General features: G+C 38.3%; 1 protein-coding gene across 3 annotated transcripts in view; it reads right to left on the bottom strand.

The window, feature by feature from the left end:
• Positions 1-13,595, bottom strand: part of LOC149799808 (uncharacterized) — a 38,181-nt gene that overhangs the window by 7,781 nt on the left and 16,805 nt on the right. The gene's annotated exons all lie outside the window — the stretch shown is intronic.

The raw sequence follows: 13,595 nt of genomic DNA on the forward strand, positions 1-13,595 counted from the left end.
AATATGGAAGTACAACAGACGCACACACAACCAGATTGATATATGGATGCATGGAAATAAACATATACACCGGAAACAAATATCCAAACACACACATACATACATACATACATACATACATACATACATACATACATACATACATATATCTTGTTAGATTACGCTTTAAATAGAAATGATATTGCATTGAGAATGACAACAATAAAATGAAAATGTACCGAATTATATATTTATTAGTTGATATTGTGTAATGCAATAAACCTGTATTTGTAGTTTTTACCATAATGACGCTTTATGTAAAGCATACACCATTATCATATATCAAAATGAGCCTTAATTTCGCATAATGAATGTAATAGAAAGTGGTAACGTTTTCATGTCACATGTATACATCAATTGTTTCAGGCATATTGCATTTCGTGCAAGTCAAATTCAATAGACTTGTTTTGTACTAAAGTAGGAGAGAGAAGTGTATGACCTACTAGCCTAGCAAGAATGATGAGTGGAAAATGTTCCAGGTTATTTTACATTATTTTAACCACTTTGGACATTTATACAATTTCACTTACCAGAAAATTATTTCAGCTTTTCAAATTAAAATATCTAAATTTCCAGCCTGTTTCTTGCCCCACATTGTTCATGGTATTGCATAGTTGTTTATGTCTATCAAAATCTGAACTTCACAGGTACTATTCTTTTATCCCTTCATCTGAACCCAGGTTTTACTGTACTATATCTTTATCACGGACGATTTTGTTTCAGTGTATATTTTAGAAGTAATATATGTTGTTTTTTTTTTCTTCAATTAATAGTTTGATTTTTACGTGCGATTTGAAATCTGTAATAAATCTTTAAAAGTCCTTTGTTTTACTTATGCGGAATGATCAGACAACTTTTCTTTCACTCTTTGTCATACGGCTCCCAACACTGAATAGAGTTTAAGACACACTATTATGAAACCTGAACAGTACAGAGTCACGGGTAAACATTTTCCCCAAGAGCCGAATTCAGTGACGTGTGCGTATGTGTCAAGTAATCCGGAGTCGATTTGCATATATTACTGTCAAATTAGGGCGCTTTGTGTGATTTAAATGTATATTAAAATGCACACCATTTCATGCGTGTGTACGTGATTTGGATTATTCACGTACCTTTAACAATTTGTCAGTCATCTCGATACGATGTCTGCAGTGTGGCAGTTTATAGTGATGTCTAGCACTGGGGCATCATGCCGGAGACATGTAGATTGATGTCCCGAAATGTCACATTATCCTGGCACCAGGACGACCAGTCATAACACTAACCTCTTACGGCTGAGTCCCTAGTGAGGCAGCTGTTAGTACCATTTTTTTTAAAGTCTTTGGTATGACAAGACCGGTGTTCGAACCAGCTACCTCCCGCATCCGAGGCGGACGCTTAATTAACAATTAAGCATGATTGTGTGTGTGTGTTGAGTGGTTACACGCTTTGGAAAATATTCCTTTATTTGACTTCAACACTGTTATAAATTAATAATTTGATCAAATGTTTCAAGCAGAAGAACATGTTCAAAAGAATATTTTAGGAAAACAATGCATATTTGACAGGAAAAGGAATCCATCGCATACGTCAGCAAGTTAGAAGAGAAAAGCGATGTGATCAAATTACCAAAATTGAAATAGTTCGAAGATGTTGGAAATCAGCATATGGCTATTGTGATGGTTAGGTCTTCAACTATGTCGATTGAAGAAGGAGTTAGACTGACTAAATATTTCTGATACTTCAAAATAGAAACGACGTCAGTAAAACAATGTCCTCATATGTCTAACGCTAACAAATCAAATCATACAGTTTAAAATATTGCATAAGAGTCAGAATACTAATGTAGTTTCAAAATATTTTTTATTGTTTTTATTGTTTTAACAAGCTAATAAAATTGGAAATAAATATTGAAATGAATTGGACATAAATTGATATTAAATGTCACTGGCTAATGACACTTACGGAGCCAGCAACAAATATATATAATCATTGTAGATTTCACTCATTCAACATCACTGTATACGTTGCATAATTACCAACTATACTATGATGCATCAAAAGTCAGTTTTGTACCATGACAACTCGTCTTATTGGTAGACAAGGATGTGACTTGGGATCTTTCTAAAATCCCAGGTCGGTATTGTGAACAAGAATCACCTTCCAACAAATGTTTGGAACTAATTTAAACACTACTAGTACTACTAGTATACTACTACTACTACTACTACTACTACTACTACTAATAATAATAATAATATGCACGCAAATACACAAATAAACACTTAGTAAATTAGAAAGATAGCTTCATATTCAGATAGATATAACACGAAGAAAGTATCAACATATGCATGCATGCATGTATGACGTTAGGTAGCTACAGGAAGAATGATGATATGGCAAATGTATGAATGGCCAGCAAGAAGAAAATACAATGTGCGTTATATCTTCTCAGACGTTTTTGAGGAAAAATCTTGATAAGTTAATAATAAAGTATGCGACCACATTAGATGACTTAAAACTATTCTATGCTCATCATTGAGTGGAAACATTTGTAAAATTGTCTTCAGAATAGTAACATTTATTTGATCTATAAGGTAATTATCGTATTTATGGCCTTGTTAAAGCAGATCCCCTACATAGGAAAAATTATTAGAAAACTAAACAGGTGTTCTCGAAATGTGACCACTCGTTAGGTTTACATTGTAATTCACGTGTGAAAGGATGATAAATTACGCTAACGAGTCCACTTGGGATATGAAATAAAGCACACCCTTGTTTTCAAAATGTTTGAGTTAATCTTGAAAATGACAAATGTTTACGTTATTTTTATGAATTTGTATAGCAAGATTAGTCACGTACATTTCAAAGGTAAGTGCTTAGTCGATATGTGTTTTTTTATATCCAGGAATACACGGTTACCGTGATCAAATGAGTCATAATGCGCCTAAGTTTTTTTTTTACAAAAGCTTTCACAATGTTATGCAAAAACTAATTTCATGTAAAAGTTAATTATTTGGGAGTAGCAGAATAAATATAATTACTATAAGACACAGAAAGGAAGAACAGCTATAAATCATTGCTACAAATGTAGTATTGGCAAGTAAGTGATTGTGAAGACGACTTTAGAGTATGTGACATGAATTAATCAAGCAAAACGCAGTCAAACAAAAGTTGCTTGTCATTGAAAGTAGCCAAGAAATTATTAGCAACTAATTATGATTTGTTTTTAGATATTATCCATTCAGATTTAGAATAGCAGCAAAGGATTCCTTTTCAATTTTACGACTTCTCAGTCAGAATTATACAAATGCAGATCATTTTTGCCGCCGAACTATTGCCAGGCTGCTTGTTATCTTGTCATAATGTCTGCTTATGCTACTACTAATCTAACTATTACTAATAAGAGATGAGACAAGAAGAAAAAAATATAATTGCGCACATCAGTGTAATGCAACATACTTTTTATCACGTATCAGCTACATCTCACACAGATAAAAATATCAAACAAAAGTTTCACAGGACCAAGCAATATGGCTAAGCTAAGACGAACATTATCCTATCTAAATGTAACCTTCAATAAAGCATACACATCAGATGCAGTCTTCAGCTTGTGAGCTCTATTGTGTCTTAAACCAGTCTATATTTTAACACGAGCTATTATATCAATCTGCTGTGTCCGGGGCAAGTCTCATCACTAAGGGTTGCATCAAATGTAAACGCCGCACGTCGGCTAGAAGAAACGACAATTTTAAATTGGTAGAGTGTCACTCATTTTGCGTTTATCATGTTGAATTCGTCGATTAAAATCATTTAAAGTTCTCGTGTTCTTACGACCGTTCTTTCCTGAGAGTAACACCCCTGTAATAGACTAAAATATACGTGGCCAAATTTTCATGATCTGCTCAGGGCAATTTACACCATTCTCTAAACTTTTCTATGCAAACACACTCGAAGCAGCATGGCTGTGAGAATGCAAAGCTTTCCAACATCCAAGGACTCTGTCTCTTTTTTATGTATCGCCCTGAACCCTTTCCACAATCTCTACCTAACTGAGCCCAGTATCTTCAGATAAAAATCCTTATTGAGTCTCATCACAGTAGTCAGCACCTGCTAAAACGTACAGCTGTGAATTTATCGAAGGCTATCTCTTTCCGACGGGCATCTCATTACTAATTAGTTCCATTTGCGCTGCAACGTCAGCACTACCTGTCACTGCCGAAGACTTTGCTATGGATTCAAGAAGAATGTCATCAGAACATACAGCCGCTCTCTTGTTAATTTGTTACACCTGCTTAGTCTCTAATGTACTCTTAAGCTTCCACGGATCTTTAATGGTGAAGGCCACGTCCTCATTACCACTTGTCACCAGTGATACTTTGTACGTTCAAACGCCACAAAGCAATTTACCCGATGAACAGATATAAATACACTCATTATGTCTCCTATGTTGCTTAAACATTTTTTGTGTCCCTTACTTTTAATAAATCTTTCATTAGTCCCCATTGTAGAAAATGGCATCGTTTCTACTGTTTCAAGTTCACTTTGGCCTTTGCTTCTGCGTATTTTAATTATAGCATCAGTACAGAGAAGTGGTCTTGACAAAGAGGACCTATTGGCTTAATACTACTTTCAAAATCATGATGACTTATCCTGGTCCGTAATAGAGGGTTGAACTTTTATCTACCTGGTTATCATGTTGCTGACAATTTGGTGAGATTTCCTATTTGTTTTTCAGAAAATATATTGCACCACAGGTGAAGTGAGGTGCGTATCTATAGATTTATTTCATACATTACTCATACCATTTTCTCAATCTATAATTAGATTTTATAGTTCTGTTCATATATAGTTTGAGAGGATGATGTGTATAAATTAGTCATATAAACTGCAAAGTGCTCATTGACTTTTTCATCTAAAACTACTTTGGAATGACTGAAAACATTTCTTGTTATATCATTGCCGTACATTAAGACAGTCAAGACTTTAGGTATATCAGGACATTAAATGTTATCGAAATTCATTCTGAACATTCTATACTATTGGACTTATAACACAAGATTTATGATTATTTGAGATTTGTTCACAATACTGTCATTGTCCTTTTACTTTTAACTTTTATTCTTGGGAAATAAATTATTCATTGATTGTACTAAACTTGTTGGTTTTACCTCATTATGTAACCTTGTCTAAAACCATATAGTCATAGCAATATTTATAGCATAGTAGATATAGTTTTCCTATTGTATGTGCAGTTTCATATTTGTGATATTATCACACGTTAAAATATCACTTTATGTGAATCTGATTGGTCCAAATAAGCCCATGAAATTATCGTGCAGTATTCTCTTTACTGGTTGGCTGGGATAGTGGGAAAACGTTTTCAACCCCGCCTTCTGGAATGTTTGGTTTTTAATCAACAATTTTTGGCAGCCATTTTTGAACTCGACTCGCGAAAGGAAATTGAGGGAAAATTATCTCGGCTGTCTGAATATGGATATGTTACCCCCAAAGCATCTTTACGCATAATATATGGGATGCAAATCAGACTCAAAAAGAAATTTGTTTAAGTCTTCTCTACAGTCTATTGTTCAAGTCAAATGCTGCAAATATCCGGTCACAAATGCATTGCAGAAAATTTGGGAAATCGTGCATCAGGTAATCCTATTTCACATAAAAATCGCAACAATGTAATGTTTAGTTCTGAAAGTGGCATTTTAGGGTAAACATGTGCTCTAGGCATTTAGTTTACCGCATCAAACAATGTGGCATCACATCGCATTGATAATTTTATTTTGAAAAATGATTTTGTCTTATAAAATGTTCTGTTTTTTTCGGATGGAAGCTTTTTCTTTGATTTATAGTCTGTAAAAAAATACAATCTACTTTTACTAGTTTAACCTTTTTTGGGACTATGTATTTTGAACAGCAAATGAAAGGTGCATGTCTGTCAGAATAAATGAAATGATTCGTTCTTCTTTCTAAATAATGTCGACTGAAATAAACACTATGTGATAAAAGGAATCTCAAATGGGTAATGATTTAATATTGGATTCTACTAAGTGTTAAGTGATCGCAAAGGATTTATGGTGATTCCGGTCATTTCTTTTATTAATATATAATATCTAGTTATATCATGCTCATTCTGATTTTAGTGATGATAATAATGACGATGATGATATCATCAATCGCATTGTCATAATCATTTACAAATTCTCATTTACAAATACATCAGATGTTAAGGCTTTTTCTAAACACGTGTCTGTGATATATATAAGTAGTGAAGTGGGCCACAATAGCGTCAATGGGAATGTCCATACAAAACACCCTTGGGCTGCTATGGCGTCAAAATGTATAGCATCAATGGGAATGTCCATACAAATCCCCCTAGGCCACTATAGCGTCACAATTTACCCTGGGCCACTATAGCGTCAAGGGCAAGTTGCAGATAGGTTGGGTTTTGTATAGGGTCTATAGGAATGAAACAGGTAGGGTGACGTCATGTTACTGGATATTGGCAACAGTGTTGCAAGGAGCTGACCTCATTCGGGCCAACAGCAAACAGCACCAGTGGGGAAAAATATAAAGTTATGTCTCTCCCCTCCAAGTCGGTAAAATCAGCTAGTTATGCGGTGAAACTATACGAACAATAATAACGCTTGGAGGGGCGGGACTGGCGAGATATAAACATAAACATAGGATAAATACATATATTCATGAACATAAATCTATCACACATGCACATAACATATCAAATCGACTAAACAAGTGTTTAGGCAAGAGAGATTAGAGATCTTTTCGAGGCACTAAAGTGGACCTGAAAAGGGCAATTTGTTTTTATTAACACAATTCCTTTAACTTAGAGTGCGTCTCACGGAAATTCTTCTCTTCCTCAATCCTCGTCTGACCTCTGGACCGTAGATTAAGACTCTCTTCAGACAGCCTTGTCTCTCCACATAGATTCTTTATTTCCAAGGAGCCATATCATTCATCTGGGTGATAGCCCATGATGATTTGACATACATAGGATAGGCCGGGTTGAACAGCATCGACAATTAGAGGGTAGACGATTCTACGTCAATCCATATCTTGTAAACAGAACAGGTGAAGGGATTGAAGCGAACCGGAGTTACTTATAGTGAAAGAGTGGATCGAAACGGACTGAGTTCTTTCGACAATTCTAACAAGAGTTACAAAATTCAGTCACAGTGCGGAGTCCTGTCTCCCTATATGAAGAGAGCTACCTGTGACGTAACATTCCCTATATAGGTGCACTAGCGTTTCTGCACAGTGAATCGATGTTAAAGAGTTAGAACATGATGGAAACTAAGAAGACGATGAATAGGAATGCACCGGCCGTGGCGACGAGGAGTGATGGCATAGCAGCCAAAGCAAACACGGGTCTAATTCCAGAAGAGGCCAATTTTAATTTGGATTTAGTGGATTTTCTCTTTTTTTCGCCACCTTCTCCTTCTTTACCATACGTCGAGAATTTTAAACATAGAAAGAAGAATTGGAAAAATATTTGAAACAGCAGAAAGAAGCAGAACAAGCTTTTCTCCGTCAACAGTAACAGCGAGAAGAAGAAGAGGCGTGTAGTAAACGACAGGAAAAAGAAGAAGAAGCAGAGAAGAAACAAGGTCTAAGAGGGAAGGAGGACAGTGAAAGTCAAACGGTGACCTTACCCTTAGGTATTTTGGCCGAGTTAAGGAGTTTGAAATAAATGTATCAGACTTTTTTAATACGACCCAACAAAAAGTAGCTCCCGAGCTGTACAGCCCACCCCTGTCACTACGCATGAGATACCCACACTAGTATTTCTACCAAATCATCGACACGTGCAGGTCCAGAATATGCTTTGGCCGGTGGCAATCGCTTAAGGCAATTAAAGCTGATTACTTCCCGGTCCTGAGTTTGTTTTTAAAAAATCAAAAAACAAACGCCCAACGGTCCTTTTCAGGGCCACTCACAACACTCAAAAAGAGATAGTATTCATTTTGCCTATACCAATTAAAACTCAAAATCCCTTTTTGCCCCATGATGGACGTATGTGAGTGCATAAGTGAAGGTCCTTATTCTAAAACATCGTAATCATGAGACACATACGTTTTTCTTTCTGGTCTATTCGGGTACGAATTTACAATCCAAATCACAACACAAGACTTCAAAAAGTTCATAGTCTTCTTCAGTGTCTTTGTTCACTCTCCTTCTTTTTAATTTCCTCACTGTCATATGTTTTACCTCATCCTCTTCCTCACTTTCGTCTCTTCTGCTTTACTTCTTGACGTGTCTGGGTTCTTCTTTTTGGGAGGGTACCTCTTCTTCCTGTTCGGAGCCTCTCTCTTCGACCTGTTGTTTCTAAGGGTGGGCTGAAAACCAATGTCCATTCTCTTGACAATGACACCTGTCTTGCTTTATCGACGGTTTGGACATTCTGAAGACTAATTCAGACCTTTCTTCTGACAGATATAGCATGTATCTTGGCTTTTATCTCAAAACAAGGGGGAGGGGTAGTAAGTCGGCTTCTCTGAAGAACACCTATGTATGACATCTCGCTAAGCTCTGATCAGAAGTTCGACACTGACCCTTTATATGGGTACGACACTGGTCTAACATGGAAATAAAGAGTACAATGGCGTTTTAAATATAGTCATTTGACTTTTTGTACTTAAGATGAAACGATCGCATAATTTCGTGGAGAATCGAAAAGAAAATAAGAGACAGAAATTTGACCTATCTCCTCGCACAGTAGCTGAAGTCTTAGCTCAAATCCATGCCTGCGATTTTGAAGATGATATGAGTGAGCCAGAATCCAGGCAGAGAGAGTCTGCACCAAACCAAAGTCCACCATCACTAGTAAACCCTGAAAAGTACTACACATATGAGAGACATATAAACGCTCTTCTAGAATTTAGAACCATGGCCTACACGTACACGGTGAAGTTTAAAGATTTCAAGTCAGACGAACCGCTGGAAAATGGAGAACAGTTCATTGCCGATGTATGGAGTTCTTTATTAACCACACTGAAACTATAATGTGATGCCAAAGAAGACAATCGCTTGACACTTTCCACTGATCACGACAGTCCGATGTCCCCCGTTTGGAACGAGTTTAGCAGCCCATCAGAATGACACCTTCCAAAGTCATCAACAACATTTAACACGTACAATAATCCAACGACAAGTTTCACATCACCGATGGAAAGGCGACCCTGCATATTGCCCATGTTTCTCTTTCCAAAGGGACAGCACGCAAAAAAGGCGTTAATAGTGGACGACATTCACAACATCAGGCGCAGCCTCGTCCAAATTAACAACCCTCAAGACCAGATGCGTTTAGCCCGTGTCATTATGGTGGAACGAACGTAAGCCGACAAGAACGACACGGCAGATTGCAAAAGAACCTGAAAAACTATTCAACAATCGGATGGACCAAGGCAAACAACGAGGAGACGCAGAATTCCTCTGACAGTAAACGGGAATATCCAAAGACACACCGTGTGGCATTCATGCAATGAATAAATAGCAAGAGGTCGTAGCTCCACGCTACACCTTGAAAGTACATCCTAAAGACGCGGTGGCCTCTGTTGTTTCGTGGCAAATGTTGTGAAGACGGAAAATGCATTCACGTCTATCATCACAATGAACATTTCGATACCATTACCAGTATCACTGGATTCCTGGGATTCATCTATTATTGTAAGAAATGTAACTATGGCTATGACATTCGAGAGCAACACAAGCATAGTGGATCGAAGTGCCCATGATGTTTGGACTTCTCTAAAACGACAAACTTTGTCAAACGTCAATACTCGGTCAAAGCCCTACGCTGGTTACTTTACTTATGCGACAAGGAAGACAAATGGATACAACACACCATTAACGGAGGAGGCAAAAAGACTATCGGAACTTATTCAGTAGATGGCTGTGACTTATAATACGATCAGATCGTGTACAAGCTTAACGGGTGCTTATTTCACGGATGTCCCATCTGGTACCCTCAACGTGACACCATCAATCCGTTTTTACAACGTCCCATAGAAGACTTGTACCAGGCCACTAGTCAGTGGTGCTTGGAGTTAGAGCAGCAAGGATACCAAGTGCTGGAAATATGGTAACACGAGTACGATCATAGTTTAAAAACCGATCTCGAGTTTAAAGTTACAAGTTGGTGGACCCACTGAACCCGCGGGACAGTTTGCACGGAGAACTAACGAATGTCATCTGTTTGCTGTACCAAGCCGACGAGGAGAAAGAAGAAGAATTCATATACTTGGACGTGTGTTTCTGTACCCATGCATGATTAAAATTGTACGAAGCGATAACACTGTTAGAAGCTTGTTTGCTGTATTGTGACACGGTCAGTTACATCTACATTGATCGGCAGGGTCAACGTCACACTGTCATCGAAAGAGATATTTTAGGAGTCTGGACGGACGAGCTACGCAACGACAAGATTCTAAGTCTTGCTAGTGGCGGTCACAAATATTACGGTTACGAATACCGGGACCGACAAGGCGAAGTGCACAAGTGTAAAGAAAATGGATTGACTTTCAATGATCGCACCAGTCTGTTGGTGAACTTTGGTGTGCCGAAAGAAGCCTTGCAGTCTGGAAAGGATCGATATTTTAAAGTGGAAACCTACCAGCCTCTCAAGATTGTAGGTTTAGCCAAATACCAAATCGTCATTCGGCGTTTGGAAAAAGTGTATCGCATCTTGAATCATAAGCGAGTATGGCTTCCAACCACTCCACATTACCTTACTGACATACTGGTATAACGGACATGGTTCCAAGACAATATCCACCAACAACAAGGATGACTTCGACACAGCGAGAATCGAGTGAGACACCCACATATAACTCCAAGTTCAAATCATACCATTTTTCTGTCTTCTTTAAAAGTGACCCACGGATAGGGAAGGATTACATGCTGAGAATGGTTTAGCTAGAACAGGATTTGTCCACTTGGGAACTGAGACTGGATTGGGATACAAAGTACAATGTTTCAGTTGTGGTCCTAGGTTGCATATGGATCGATGTATCTATAAAGATTCAGCTATTCTGGAATATACTCGATGGTCTCCGCAATGTCCTTACATTTATATGACCTTTCCACCCAGAAAACTACGGTACTGGTATGACGGTACATTAGAGACTGTAGTAGCATTGTCCAGGAAGAGGGGAAGGAAGACTTCCAAAACTAGGCAGAAAAAAGAACAATGTACAAGCTCGAGACTTCATTACGAATAGTATAAAAAGGGAAACAATCCAAGACCGATAGTTCACTGTGACTACCAAAACCAAGCGAGAAAGATTAATACTTTCTAACAGCAAGTATCAAGCGACATCAAACTCAAGTGCGATACTGTTCCTTGAGATTGCAGAGATCCCATAAGATGTGACCACAGCGATTCAGTATCACATCATGGGAACTTTACTATGATTACTACTACCATACATGCCAAGGAAATTGATGATGTGCGTGTCAAACCTGATGGGTGCGAAAGCGATGCCACTAGTTATCGTACACCTTTTCACTTTACTTATTTTCATTGTCAATGTCATTCTCCACGCGAAACCATGCGGCTACAACCCTACTGATATCATCCAACCCTGCAGATTTCACCGTACCTTCATCTAAATGAACCCGTGAAAGGAGAATATTCGTTCCCTATGCGTTTGCCTGAATACTGCGACTTTGAAAGTCGATTCCCAATCTTCCAAGGAAAATGACCTAATTATCTGGGAGCACCTTCACCCGAAAAATTTGCCAGAGTCAGATTTATCTACATGGGTGAAGGGGATACAGTCAAGTGTTTCAGTTAAGGTGTGTCACTTTACCAGTGGGAACAGAAAGATTCCACTTACTTGGAAGATGCTCAATGGTCTCCACACTATCACTACCTACCTTTAGTGGGACCTTAGTAATCTTTGAACGGACACCTTACAAGAGAACGTTCGTGGTTTGCCTGTGGAGTTCAAAGAACGCATTTACCGAGAGTAGGTCAAAATACAAGTCCAACGCAAAGAACAATTGCATCCTTTACGTCACCATTGTGGGAACTACTGGTACCTGAACGGTATCAGAGGACTGACTTATTTGAAAGCTTTCCAATGTTCAAACATTGATGAATTACGTGAGATTCATACATTTTTGGATGCCACTCATTCTTCTTACAATGTGATTATAATACGCCGAATGACAACGGACTAGTTATAGGATTACCACACACTTTTACACCAACAAATCTTTGTTCAAGAGGACACATCAATACGACGTGTGGTGTGTGATTTAGTGAATAAACATTCTTGAACGGAATTGAAATAAAACCGAGTCTGTTCAAAACGTACACTTATTACCTTACACCAAAGGGGATATACAAACTGGCTACTATATCCCGCGACCTTTACCATTCGTGATACAACTTATTTGGTGGAAGGAAATCAATGAAAATATTCAAACTGTAGAGGACTACCAACACTAATTACGAGAACTGTGTCCAATGAATCGGGGTCACCGTGTGGTGCGTGTCTTAGTGACTTCCTTTCTTGGATATCGTTTACCAGCTGATTTCTTGTGGGCTCGGTACGATCTGTACTGTGAGGTACCGACAAATAAAAAACATGAAGTGGTACCTTTAAATGTATATGAAACACTCATTCCGTTAAAAGCCTTTCATCTCGATACTTCTAGACCTCTGTGGGGAAAAAGATTCGTCAACGTTTAGACACTGACGATGTTTACGACGATGTGTGTATAGGTTGTGACTTACACCCTCACTGGAAAGATGTACGTGACTGGAAAAAGTTATTGTTTCGAGGTTTGGACAAAAGAAGTGGCTTACTGTGCACAAGATTTGTGTTATGGGAAAGCAACTCATTCTAACCGCTTCCAACGATTTCATGGATACCATGAGCTAATGTTGTCTGAATGTCTGAGAAAATGATATCTTTGTCTAAACACCAGAAAGAATGCTTAGCCAAACATCGACACGCTCTTCGCCAAATGGTCCAAGGAAAGTGTCCATCCGTCAAACGAAAAAGATGTTGGCGAAACGCAGAGGATGTGTATCCCTAGTAGGTCCTATTGTCAAAGAAATAGCGGTCACCATGCTGGGAGGGGTCTAGGGAAGTGTTTACCCCATGTGCTTATCCCATGTTTCTAAGATAAAAGAACCAAGAAGATAAAAGGGCCCTCTCGAGTCAAAATATATGTCATGACCACTGAAATAAGATGGAAGGACGAATACTGCCTTTGTTTGCTTTACAAACGATTGATGGAATCCCATCGTTTGCAAGAAAAACGGATCCCGCCTTTACCTCCAAATCCCCATTTGACCGAGATATCCCAGTTACAACACGAATTGCAATCGTTGATGGATCAAGGCGCTTTGTCAGAAACGGACAAATCGCAACGGTACGGTCAGCTGTTGCAAAGAATTCATTTCTTTCTCCAGAATGCAAAAGACGAAACAGCTCTGCCAACTCTAAAAGATTATAAGACCCTATGATAAGTCCATCATCATCACCACCACTAGCCCAAGAGTTCAGTACGGACGCAGCCCTACGGATGCG

This window comes from Sinohyriopsis cumingii, chromosome 5 (genome assembly GCF_028554795.1).
Source record: "Sinohyriopsis cumingii isolate HCF-2022 chromosome 5, ASM2855479v2, whole genome shotgun sequence".
Classification (NCBI taxonomy): domain Eukaryota; kingdom Metazoa; phylum Mollusca; class Bivalvia; order Unionida; family Unionidae; genus Sinohyriopsis; species Sinohyriopsis cumingii.